This window comes from Brassica napus, chromosome C1 (assembly GCF_020379485.1).
Source record: "Brassica napus cultivar Da-Ae chromosome C1, Da-Ae, whole genome shotgun sequence".
Taxonomy (NCBI): Eukaryota; Viridiplantae; Streptophyta; class Magnoliopsida; order Brassicales; family Brassicaceae; genus Brassica; species Brassica napus.
The window spans coordinates 27006561-27017593 of NC_063444.1; the positions used below are offsets into that span (position 1 = coordinate 27006561).

General features: G+C 39.1%; 1 non-coding gene across 1 annotated transcript; it reads left to right on the plus strand.

Moving 5' to 3' along the window:
• Nucleotides 1-7499: 7499 nt before the first annotated feature.
• On the plus strand, nucleotides 7500-7606 carry LOC125581083. Its single transcript, XR_007318794.1, has one exon. It is a non-coding gene; the product is annotated as a small nucleolar RNA R71 (small nucleolar RNA).
• The last annotated feature ends 3427 nt before the right edge of the window (nucleotides 7607-11033 follow it).

Genomic DNA, 11033 nt, shown 5'->3' on the forward strand with positions numbered 1-11033 from the left:
GAACAGCTCAAGAACAATAAGAACAATGATATTTCAAAGAGAGAGAGTTTTGACAAGTTAAATTATTACTAAAGTTGGATAATGATGTTTTTTGGACACTCCTTTAATAAAAAGAAAGCATATATTATACAGAAAAGTAGGAAAACTCGTGCAAACGAAAGGTAGAAGAAAGTGGCAAGTTGGGACATCTCATTAACTTTCCAGTGGTCCCCGGCAAGGATTAATACACCTATAGTAAATCGATCATAACTTATCCAATACAGCTCCAAATAACTTGAAACCACTTCTATTGGAAAGCTAACTCAATTTCCAGTGTCTCCACAGATTTTGAGCTTCAGAAGAGATCTTTAAGGCCTTCATCCGTGTTCATCTTTCACTCTTTGGACTCAAAATCCCTCCAATGGTCCTCTAACTCATCCATGGTGCTCTCCAACACCTGATATGTACAAATGCAATGATATGCAACCTAAATGTGCCTAAATGATGCTCTAAATGACCAAACCATGCAAGAATAAGAAGTTAAAAACATGTAAATTCACAAGATATCAACTCCCCCACACTAGTCCTTTACTTGTCCTCAAGTAAACTTTCAAGTCCTAAGAAGGAAGAAGTTTGAAAAAGGGAGCTCATAGCCGAAAGACACACATCCTAGCTCTTCTACAACATTCCAAATGATCATAGCAAACAATCATTGGTCATTCTTTTATCAGTCTAGCTTCTCAATGCCTATCAAACTCTTTTTATTTCTTTATACAAAGTGCAATGCTCATCAATCAACAAGTAACTTCAACCAATTCTCACATTCATTCACACACACACACAAGGTGGATTCTCACAAATGGGCACATGATCTCAATCACTTGGCTTGGTAGATTAATGGTCTTTTATGAATGAAAAGAAAGGTTCAAATACAATCATTTTAATGGTGGCATTCACTCAAGAACAAGGAGCATGATCATTATGCAAAATTTATCTAAGACTATGATCAATTTATGCATACATAGCTCATTCTCATCATTCTACTCTTCTTCCTAAGTTATTACAAATTCTACCCATCTTTTATATTTCAAAACCCAAGTATATACACTTCACTCACATTTCTCACCAAGTGAACTCTCTCTTTTTTTTTATTTACATGATCAACCAACTAAGAACTTGACACTCTTTTTCTTTCCCCATTATGATCTTTCATTCATTTTTTTTTTTTTTTTTTTTTATTTTGGGGAATTCTAATCGACACACTTAAGAGTTTTTCTTCTTTTATTTTCTTGGTTCCTATTGGCTTTCTTTTCTTATTGACACTCTTTGATTTTTTTCTCTTCTCTCAAACCCAAGATATAACAACTTAAAAACACACAAACTCACTCACCATCCTAGATGCTAGTTCAAATGAGGATCTTATGCTAGCAATAGATGAGAACAAACATATGTCGCTCCCAATACTCTCAAGATTTTGCACATGACAAGCTATCAATAAGAGACCTCACTCAACAAATCAATATTGGTTTCAAAGAATGGCAAGGGTTCAAGGGTAAGGGAGTGCCATTTGGGTTAATCAAAGGATAATACATGGAATAAGATAACCCAAATGTGTATGAAATCCATGATCAAGTATGCAAGTGCCCATATGCAAGAGAGATTAAATTCATTATGCCCAAGTTCAGTTTGTAATTGGTTTCAAGAACAATGTCAATATCATATGAGCAACATGTTTCAAAAAGAGTTTTCAAGGCTCAAGAGATGCTTGTAGATATGTTCTTTTCATGGCAATTTCAATCATGGCTCCCTATGCATAATTCAAAACACACAACTCTTTTTAAATATTTTTTTTTTTTATTTAGAAATCACAAGAAAATCCAAAATGCAAATCATTAAAATCCACACAAATGCAAAGTGCTAGATATGTCAAATGCAAATCATCCAAATAAAAACAAGCAAAATGATCAGTTTTTATAGTACCCCCACCACACTCGAATCACACAGTCTCTTGTGTGACTTTGAATTTGGAGTGGTTTACATGATAAGTAAAATAAAAATTACTAGAGATGTGGAGAGATTTTAAACCGGATTAGAATACTTACCTTGTGACTGTAGCGACATGAGAATGTCACTATGGATATGTCGCTACGGTCCTTAGCCAAATATTGCATTCTCTTCGTTTGGTCGTAGTAACATGAGGATGTCACTACGCACGTGCTAAGGTTGTCCGTAAAGGGTTATAGCGACATGTGTGGGTCACTATGCGCTTGTCGCTATGCTATCTTCCTTGTAGCGACCCAATCATGTCGCTATGAGCATGTCTCCACAGCACTTGTGTTTCTTTCCTAACCTCTTTTGAATTCTTTCCGTTTCCTGAGCACCTTCCAAACTGAAATCACACACAATTCACACAAACAAACACACAAACAAGGATAGTTCACACAATTTATTAAAAACATTCACACATATATACAAAGGATACTCTTGGGATTTCCTCCCAAGTGAGCTTGTTTTAAGTCTCTAGCTTGACTTTGCCTCCTTTAGGTTAGACTGTGGTTGGATCGGAAAGTGGAACTGAAGTTCCCAGGTCTTCCGATTTGGTTCCCAAGTAAAGCTTAGCCCTTTGTCCATTGATGGTGAACTCTCTTCCATCAGAACTCCACAAAACTATTGCTCCATAAGGTTTAACCTCTTTAACCTTGAAAGGACCAGACCACCTTGACTTGAGCTTGCCTGGAAACAACTTCAGTCTGGAGTTGTAGAGAAGAACTTGATCTCCTTCTTTAAAGTCTCTTTTCAGGATATGTTTGTCATGGAGAGCCTTTGTTTTCTCTTTGTAGATCTTTGAACTTTCAAAAGCTTCAAGTCTTATCTCATCAAGTTCATTCAGCTGGATCAATCTCTTCTCCTTGGCACTCTTGATGTCAAAGTTCAGCAACTTGACTGCCCATAGTGCCTTGTACTCAAGCTCAACTGGTAGATGGCAAGACTTTCCATAGAGAAGGTTGAAAGGTGTAGTTCCCAAAGGTGTCTTGTAAGCTGTCCTATAAGCCCACAATGCATCATCAAGCTTGATGGACCAATCTTTCCTTGTAACCCCCACAATCTTCTCCAGAATGGACTTGATCTCCCTGTTGGAAATCTCAACTTGACCACTTGTTTGGGGGTGGTAAGGAGTTGCAACCTTGTGCTTCACACCATTCTTCTTAAGGAGGTTTGCAAACAGTTTGTTGATGAAGTGAGACCCTCCATCACTGATCACAACTCTTGGAATCCCAAACCTTGGAAAGATTATGCTCTTGAACATTTTTAGAACCACCTTTGCATCATTGGTTGGACTTGCAATTGCTTCAACCCACTTAGAGACATAATCTACAGCCACCAGTATGTACTTGTTGCTATAAGATGAAGGAAAAGGCCCCATGAAGTCAATACCCCAGACATCAAACACTTCAACTTCTAGGATGGGGTTTTGAGGCATTTCATTCCTCTTGGTGATGTTTCCTCTTCTTTGACAAGAGTCACACCTTGAGACAAAGTCTTGGGTGTCTTTAAACATGTGAGGCCACCAAAATCCAGCTTGTAGCACCTTTGCAACTGTCTTAAATGTAGCAAAGTGGCCTCCATAGGATGATCCATGACAATGTGTAAGGATCCCATCAATTTCTTCTTCAGCCACTGCCCTTCTATAGAGTTGATCTCTACAAAGTATGTAGAGGTAAGGCTCATCCCAATAATATCTCTTCACATCCTTATAGAACTTCTTCTTGGCATAACCTTCAAGGTTCAATGGCTCTTTTCCACTAGCTAAGTAGTTGACTATATCAGCATACCAAGGACCCTTCTCATCAGCTGCCTTCACCTCTTCAAGTTTCTTTCCTGTCTCACAAACAGCTACCACTGCATGAATAGCCATCATTTGCTCTTCTGGAAGTCTGTCATCAATAGGGATTCCACACTCCACCTTCAACCTGGACAGGTGATCAGCTACTCCATTCTCAACTCCAGGCCTGTCCTTGATCTCAAGATCAAACTCTTGTAGCAGCAGAATCCACCTCAACAGTCTTGGTTTTGCATCTTTCTTGGCTAAGAGGTGTCTCAATGCAGCATGATCAGTGTAGACAGTCACCTTTGACCCAACCAAGTAGCTTCTGAACTTCTCAAATGCAAAGACAATGGCCAATAGCTCCTTCTCAGTTGTAGAGTATTTAGCTTGAGCTTCATCAAGGGTTCTACTTGCATAGTAGATCACATGTGACTTCTTGTCTCTCTTCTGGCCTAGGACTGCTCCTACAGCAAAGTCACTTGCATCACACATGATCTCAAAGGGGAGATCCCAATCTGGCGGTTGAACTATGGGTGCACTGATGAGTGCATTCTTCAGGTTTTTGAAAGCTTCCATACACTCCTCATCGAAGTGAAATGCAGCTTCTTTGCATAACAGCCTGGTCAATGGTCTAGCTATCTTAGAGAAATCCATGATGAATCTTCTATAGAAACCGGCATGACCCAGAAAGCTTCTTATATCCTTCACTGTTCTTGGTGGAGCTAGACCAACCATGACATCTATCTTGGCTTTGTCCACTTCAATTCCTTTCTCAGAAACTTTGTGTCCAAGAACAATCCCTTCCTTGACCATGAAGTGACACTTCTCCCAATTGAGCACCAGGTTAGTGTCCTCACATCTCTGTAATACCCTGCAAAGATTTGACAAACAAGTAGCAAACGAAGAACCGTATACAGAAAAATCATCCATAAACACCTCCATTACATCCTCAATAAGATCAGAGAAAATTGACATCATTGCTCTTTGGAATGTTGCTGGTGCATTGCACAGTCCAAATGGCATCCTTCGATATGCAAAGGTACCATAAGGACAAGTGAATGTCGTTTTCTCTTGGTCATTTGGGTGTATAGGGATTTGGAAAAATCCAGAGTATCCATCAAGGAAACAATAATAAGGATGGTTAGCTAGCCTCTCTAACATCTGATCAATGAATGGTAAAGGGAAATGATCCTTTCTAGAGGCTGCATTCAGTTTTCGATAGTCAATGCACATCCTATGTCCAGTTATTGTTCTTGTTGGTATTAACTCATCATTTTCGTTCTTAACAACTGTTATGCCACCTTTTTTAGGAACTACATGCACAGGTGAAACCCAATTGCTATCAGAGATAGGATAGATCACACCAGCATCTAACAATTTGATTATCTCTTTTTTAACAACATCTTTCAAATTAGGATTTAATCTTCTTTGGTGTTCAATTGAAGTTTTAGATTCATCCTCTAGATGTATCCTATGCATGCACAAAGATGGTGAGATTCCTTTAATGTCATCAAGTGAGTATCCTAGTGCTTTTCTATACTTTTTAAGTTCATTTAAAAGCATAGACAATTCATTCTCAGTCAGCTCACTACTCACAATGACAGGATATGTCTCATTAGGTCCAAGGAAAGCATACCTTACACCATGGGGAAGAGGTTTAAGCTCCACTTTTGGTGCCTTGAGCTCACTCCAATCAGCTTCATGGAGGTTCTCTTGAATGTCTGCTGAGGCAGCATGTTGAGTCATTTGTGGCAACTCCATGAACTCATCTTCTCCATCCTCCTCAAGGTGAACATCTAGCCTTCTTACTAGCTCATCACTCTCCTTGTTTTCAATCATTTGGGTCTCTCTTTCAATGGTCAGGGCATGTTGAAGAGAGTCCTCAATCGCTAACTCCTCAAGGAAATCATCAGCCAAGGCATCCATCTCATCAATGTAGAATATTTCTCCTTGAGTTGTGGGCTTCTTCATCATCTCCTTGATATCAAAATGGAGAATGTGATCTTTTCCAAGGTGGAGATCAATTGTGCCATCTCTCACATTCACCATTGCTCCAGCAGTTGCCAAGAAAGGTCTTCCAAAGATCAAAGGATCTCTAGGCTCTTCATCCATCTCAAGCACTACAAAGTCAGTAGGCACTTCACAATTTCCTATCTTGACAGGAAGATCTTCTAGGATGCCAATGGGGAGCTTGACAGATCGATCAGCTAGCACCAAAGAGATCTTGCACTTTTTATATTGTGTAAACCCAAGCTTCTTGGCAATGGATAGTGGCATGAGGCTGACACTTGCTCCCAAATCACATAGACATCTCTCAAATGTCAAAGGTCCAATGGCGCATGGCAGGGTGAAACTACCAGGGTCTTCTAGCTTCCTTGGGACAGTCAGTCTCTGAATAATGGCACTGCACTCATGAGTAAGAATCACCATCCCTTCCATCTCTTTCTTCTTTTGTTCTACAGCATCTTTCAAGAACTTGCTGTATTGTGGAACCAGCATAAATGCATCAATTATGGGCATGGTGAGCTGAACTTCACTCATTTGCTTGTCAAACAAGGCTTTGTACTTCTCTAGGAGTTGCTTCTTGAATCTTCCAGGAAAGGGAAGCTTTGGCTCATAGGGAGGAGGAGTGAACAATTTCTCCTTTGTTGATGTAGCAGCCTCATTTTTGTTCTCAACTTTCTCCTCTCCAATCTTTCTCTTGCCCTTAGCTTCAACTATCTTCTCCAAGATTTCCTCATTAGTCTTCTCATCCACAATCACCACATCATCATCTACATTGATGACCACCTCCCCACCTTGTTTCTCATTATCCTTAATGAGAACTTTAGGAGGCAACTCTCTTCCACTCCTTAGGGTGATTGCCTTCATTGTCTCCTTTGGGTTTTGTTCAGCCTTTCCAGGTAGGGAACCTTGTTGGCGACTTGAGCTGGCTGTCATAGAGACAAACTGGTTCTCCAAGGCTTTGAACTTGTTGTTTAGATCATGGTAATTCCCATCAATCTTGTTGTGGAGATTTTTCAGCTCATACCCTAATTGTTTCTCACTTCTTGCTTGTCCCTCCAATAATTGTTTCAGCATAGCTTCAGTACTACTCTCTTGTGGAGGTTGTGTTGATGATCCAGCTTGGTCTTGTGCAGGTTGACTTGGTTTTGGTGAGAATCCAGGAGGGAAGTTCTGTTTTGGTTGGTAACCACCTTGGTTGTTGTTGTAGAATGGCTTAGGCTGATTGTTGTAGAATGGTCTTGGCTGGTAGTTGTTGAATGGCTTTGTTGGTTGTTGTAGAAGGGTTTCTGTTGGTAGTTGTTCTGGTATTGATAGTCAGGCTCCTTCTTGTACCATGTACCCTGAGCATTGACATAGTACATATCTTCTTGGCATTCTACTCCATCAACTTCAGCAACCATATGTAACTCCTCTTTCTTGGTCTTTTCTGATAGTAGCATGTCAATCTTGTCTTGAAGTGCTTTCAGCTCTCTCTTTGTGGTCATATCTTCTCCTCCACCACCTCAGTCTCTTCTATCATATTCATCATTGTAGACAGAGTCACTCTGTGCCATGTTCTCCAAGAGTTCTAAAGCATCTTCCACAGTCCTCCCCAAGAAGTTTCCATTTCTTGCAGTGTCAAGCTGGCTTTTGAATTTAATTAGGCAAGACTCCTCTGTAGAAAGTGCTTAGCAAGCTCTCATTGTTAAAGCCATGGTGGGGACATTGAGACAAGTAGCTTCTGAATCTCTCCCATGCCTCTGAAAATCCTTCAAGTCCTCTTTGTTGAAAACCAGAGATCTGATTTCTAAGGTTGGCAGTCCTTGTAGCAGAGAATAACTTGTTGAGGAAGGCCTTCTTGCATTCATCCCAAGTGGTGATAGTATCACTTGAGATGTTTTTCTTCCAAGTGTGAGCCTTGTCTCCCAAAGAGAAGGGAAACAATCTGAGCTTGAAAGCATCTTCTGAAACTCCATTTGTTTTTGACAAGCCACAGTACTTATCAAATCTGTCAAGGTGATCTAGTGGGTCTTCCAAGGCAAGTCCATGGTACTTGTTGTTTTCAATCATGTTGATGAGGCTGGACTTGATCTCAAAATTGTTGTTGGCAACTGGCGGTGCCCTAATGCCCAACCTATTCCCATTTATGTTCGGTTGATCATATGTACCGATGGCCCTAGCTTGGCGTTGTGGTTGTCTAGGTCGAAGGTTGGCAGCTCCTTAACCATTGCCCTCTTCAGCTTGAGGTTGTTCTGGAACTGGTTCCATCATAGGTTCTGATCTTTGTATCTGAGCCTCTTGCTCTTCTTGTCTTAACCTTCTCCTGTTTTCTCTTTCAAGTGTTTTGATATCTGTCAAGGGAGTAAGATGTGTACTGCCTCTACTTCTTAGGTTCATGCACCTGCGATCACAAGCAGATGAAGAAGTAGAATTAGTAACTTTAAAACAAAGTAAAACTCAGTCTCAAGCAAAGACTCAAACTCAATGTCACAATCAGACTAGGATTGGCAACGGCACCAATTTGATAATAGGGTTTTTGCCTATTGCAAATGTTGTAGTATAGTAGGGTGAATGTCGAACCAGTCCTAGTGATGTGAATCAGTGAGAATACAAGTCATTTCTTAAGCTAAGCAGATTCAATAGTGGTGAGTGTGTGACAAGTAACAATAGCAAACAGAGCAATACAACAAGGTTTTAATCAATTTAGACAAGTGAATCCATGGGTATTGGGAATTGACTTCAAGTAACTAAGATCCAATCTAGGTGACAAGCTTTCAATCAAAGTAATCTCTTAAGTCTAAACACAATTTTAGACAAGTCCTATGTCTAGGTAAATGTCCATTTGCTTAGAAATCATTAAACATCAAATGTCTTTGGCTTAATTCAATCAAGCAATCTTTAAGTTCAAGTTTAATAACTATCTAGCAATTTTAATATCAAGTGTCCTTGGCTAATCTCACTAGAGCTTAGTTGAGTTGATTCAAACACTTCATCTTATCATGTCTGATGAGAAGTGTTTAGAAATCAGGTTTAGAGTGATCAAGACTAAACAAGCATTAAAAAATCTCAACAAGCATGTTCATACAAGGATCTAATACAATAACACCATAGATCTTCACTAAGTTACTCTAATCTCCCTAACCCATGAATTCTTAAGGAAACTACTCACTAATCTCCATGAAAACACTTAATCTCATAATAGATTGAAGCATATTCAAGTAGATACAACAGAGAATAAAGATAAACAAGGATTAAACAAGCAAAACGAAATTAAAACTCAAGAACAGATGATGAACAATGAAGAACAGCTCAAGAACAATAAGAACAATGATATTTCAAAGAGAGAGAGTTTTGACAAGTTAAATTATTACTAAAGTTGGATAATGATGTTTTTTGGACACTCCTTTAATAAAAAGAAAGCATATATTATACAGAAAAGTAGGAAAACTCGTGCAAAGGAAAGGTAGAAGAAAGTGGCAAGTTGGGACATCCCATTAACTTTCCAGTGGTCCCCGGCAAGGGTTGATACACCTATAGTAAATCGATCATAACTTATCCAATACAGCTCCAAATAACTTGAAACCACTTCTATTGGAAAGCTAACTCAATTTCCAGTGTCTCCACAAATTTTTAGCTTCAGAAGAGATCTTGAAGGCCTTCATCCGTGTTCATCTTTCACTCTTTGGACTCAAAATCCCTCCAATGGTCCTCTAACTCATCCATGGTGCTCTCCAACACCTGATATGTACAAATGCAATGATATGCAACCTAAATGTGCCTAAATGATGCTCTAAATGACCAAACCATGCAAGAATAAGAAGTTAAAAACATGTAAATTCACAAGATATCAATTGCTTTCATGAATTGCTTGGTCATGTCTGAGTAGTTCCACTGTTAGATTTAGGGTTTAAATAGGTTATGAGGGATTAGCCCCAACTATAGATTGCTGAGTTGTGGTAATTGTCATTAGGATTTTTTATTAATGTCGGTTTCTAGATTAGCTACCTAGAACTTGCCCTAGGATTGATAGATAAAAGCGAGAGCTTCATTCTCATCCTGAAAACATTCTAACTGAGCTAAGTTTCTTGCTAAGAGTAAGGCGAGAGCTGATCTAGTGAGCTTAGTAAGCATTCATTCAACATGCGCATAAAGCTTAACTAGAAGCGCGTCGATCGATATTCATATTGGATAATCGATCGACGGAGCGAAAGGTGTATCGACCGATATCCCTATAGGATCGACACTGCTATTGATCAAACACATCTGTTTGGGTCATTAGATCTAGTTAATAGACGAGTTCAAACATGTGATAGCTGATGGACTTGTTGAATTGACAGTTGAGCTTTACATTATCATGGATGCAACTCATTAGGCATCTGTAGGTTTATAATTCCAAGTTTCCTGAATAGAAACCCTAAGTCTAGCTATTTCCTTTTAAGCACCAAAACCTTAACCAATCAATCGAGCAATTACTTGCTCAACCAAAACTGCAAATTTACATTTTAAATCTTAAAAACTTCTTACTTAACAAAGCATATTATATCCATTAGGTTCCCTAGCTCCATGTGAATTTGATCCCTAAGTACTACAACTCAATTTTATCTTTTAGAGAGTATAAATCACTCCTAAGGGTAATTTGAGTGATATCAATCTTCAAGAAGATGGGAGAGCAAGGATACAGAGTGCCGGATAGTGTCACGATGAAAAACGTTTAGTTTTGTGAGTTAACACAGATGTATCAGTCGTAGACTTGATGGACAAGCATAAGAGTGAATAGGTGGATGATGGAAAACTCAAGCTTGAAGTTGAAACGATTGAAGCAATGGCAATGGCTTACGAGAAAGCCGGATCTTCTTGGTCCTTGTGGATGTATGATTTATGGGTAATGAAGAGTATCCAAGTGTGATTAGGTCTTTGTTGATGTATGATTTATGGGTAATGAAGAGTATCCAACCACCTTCCCTCACTCTTTGGTTATGTGTATTTCTTGTCCTAACCAATTTATTTTAGTTGTTTAGTAGGTTTTTATTCAGGTTTTGTAAAGAATCATGCAAAGTATATTAGAAATTAGAAATTGGGGATTGTGTTTGTGTTCGAGTTAGCAAGAATGTTTAATGTTTTCTTTCATCACCTGGCTGGCGATGTTAAACAGACTAGCCACTATGGACAAGATTTCTAAGTGGAGTCTGGGTGTTGACACAACTTGTGTATTATGTAAGAATGCTGTCGAGACTAGAGATCA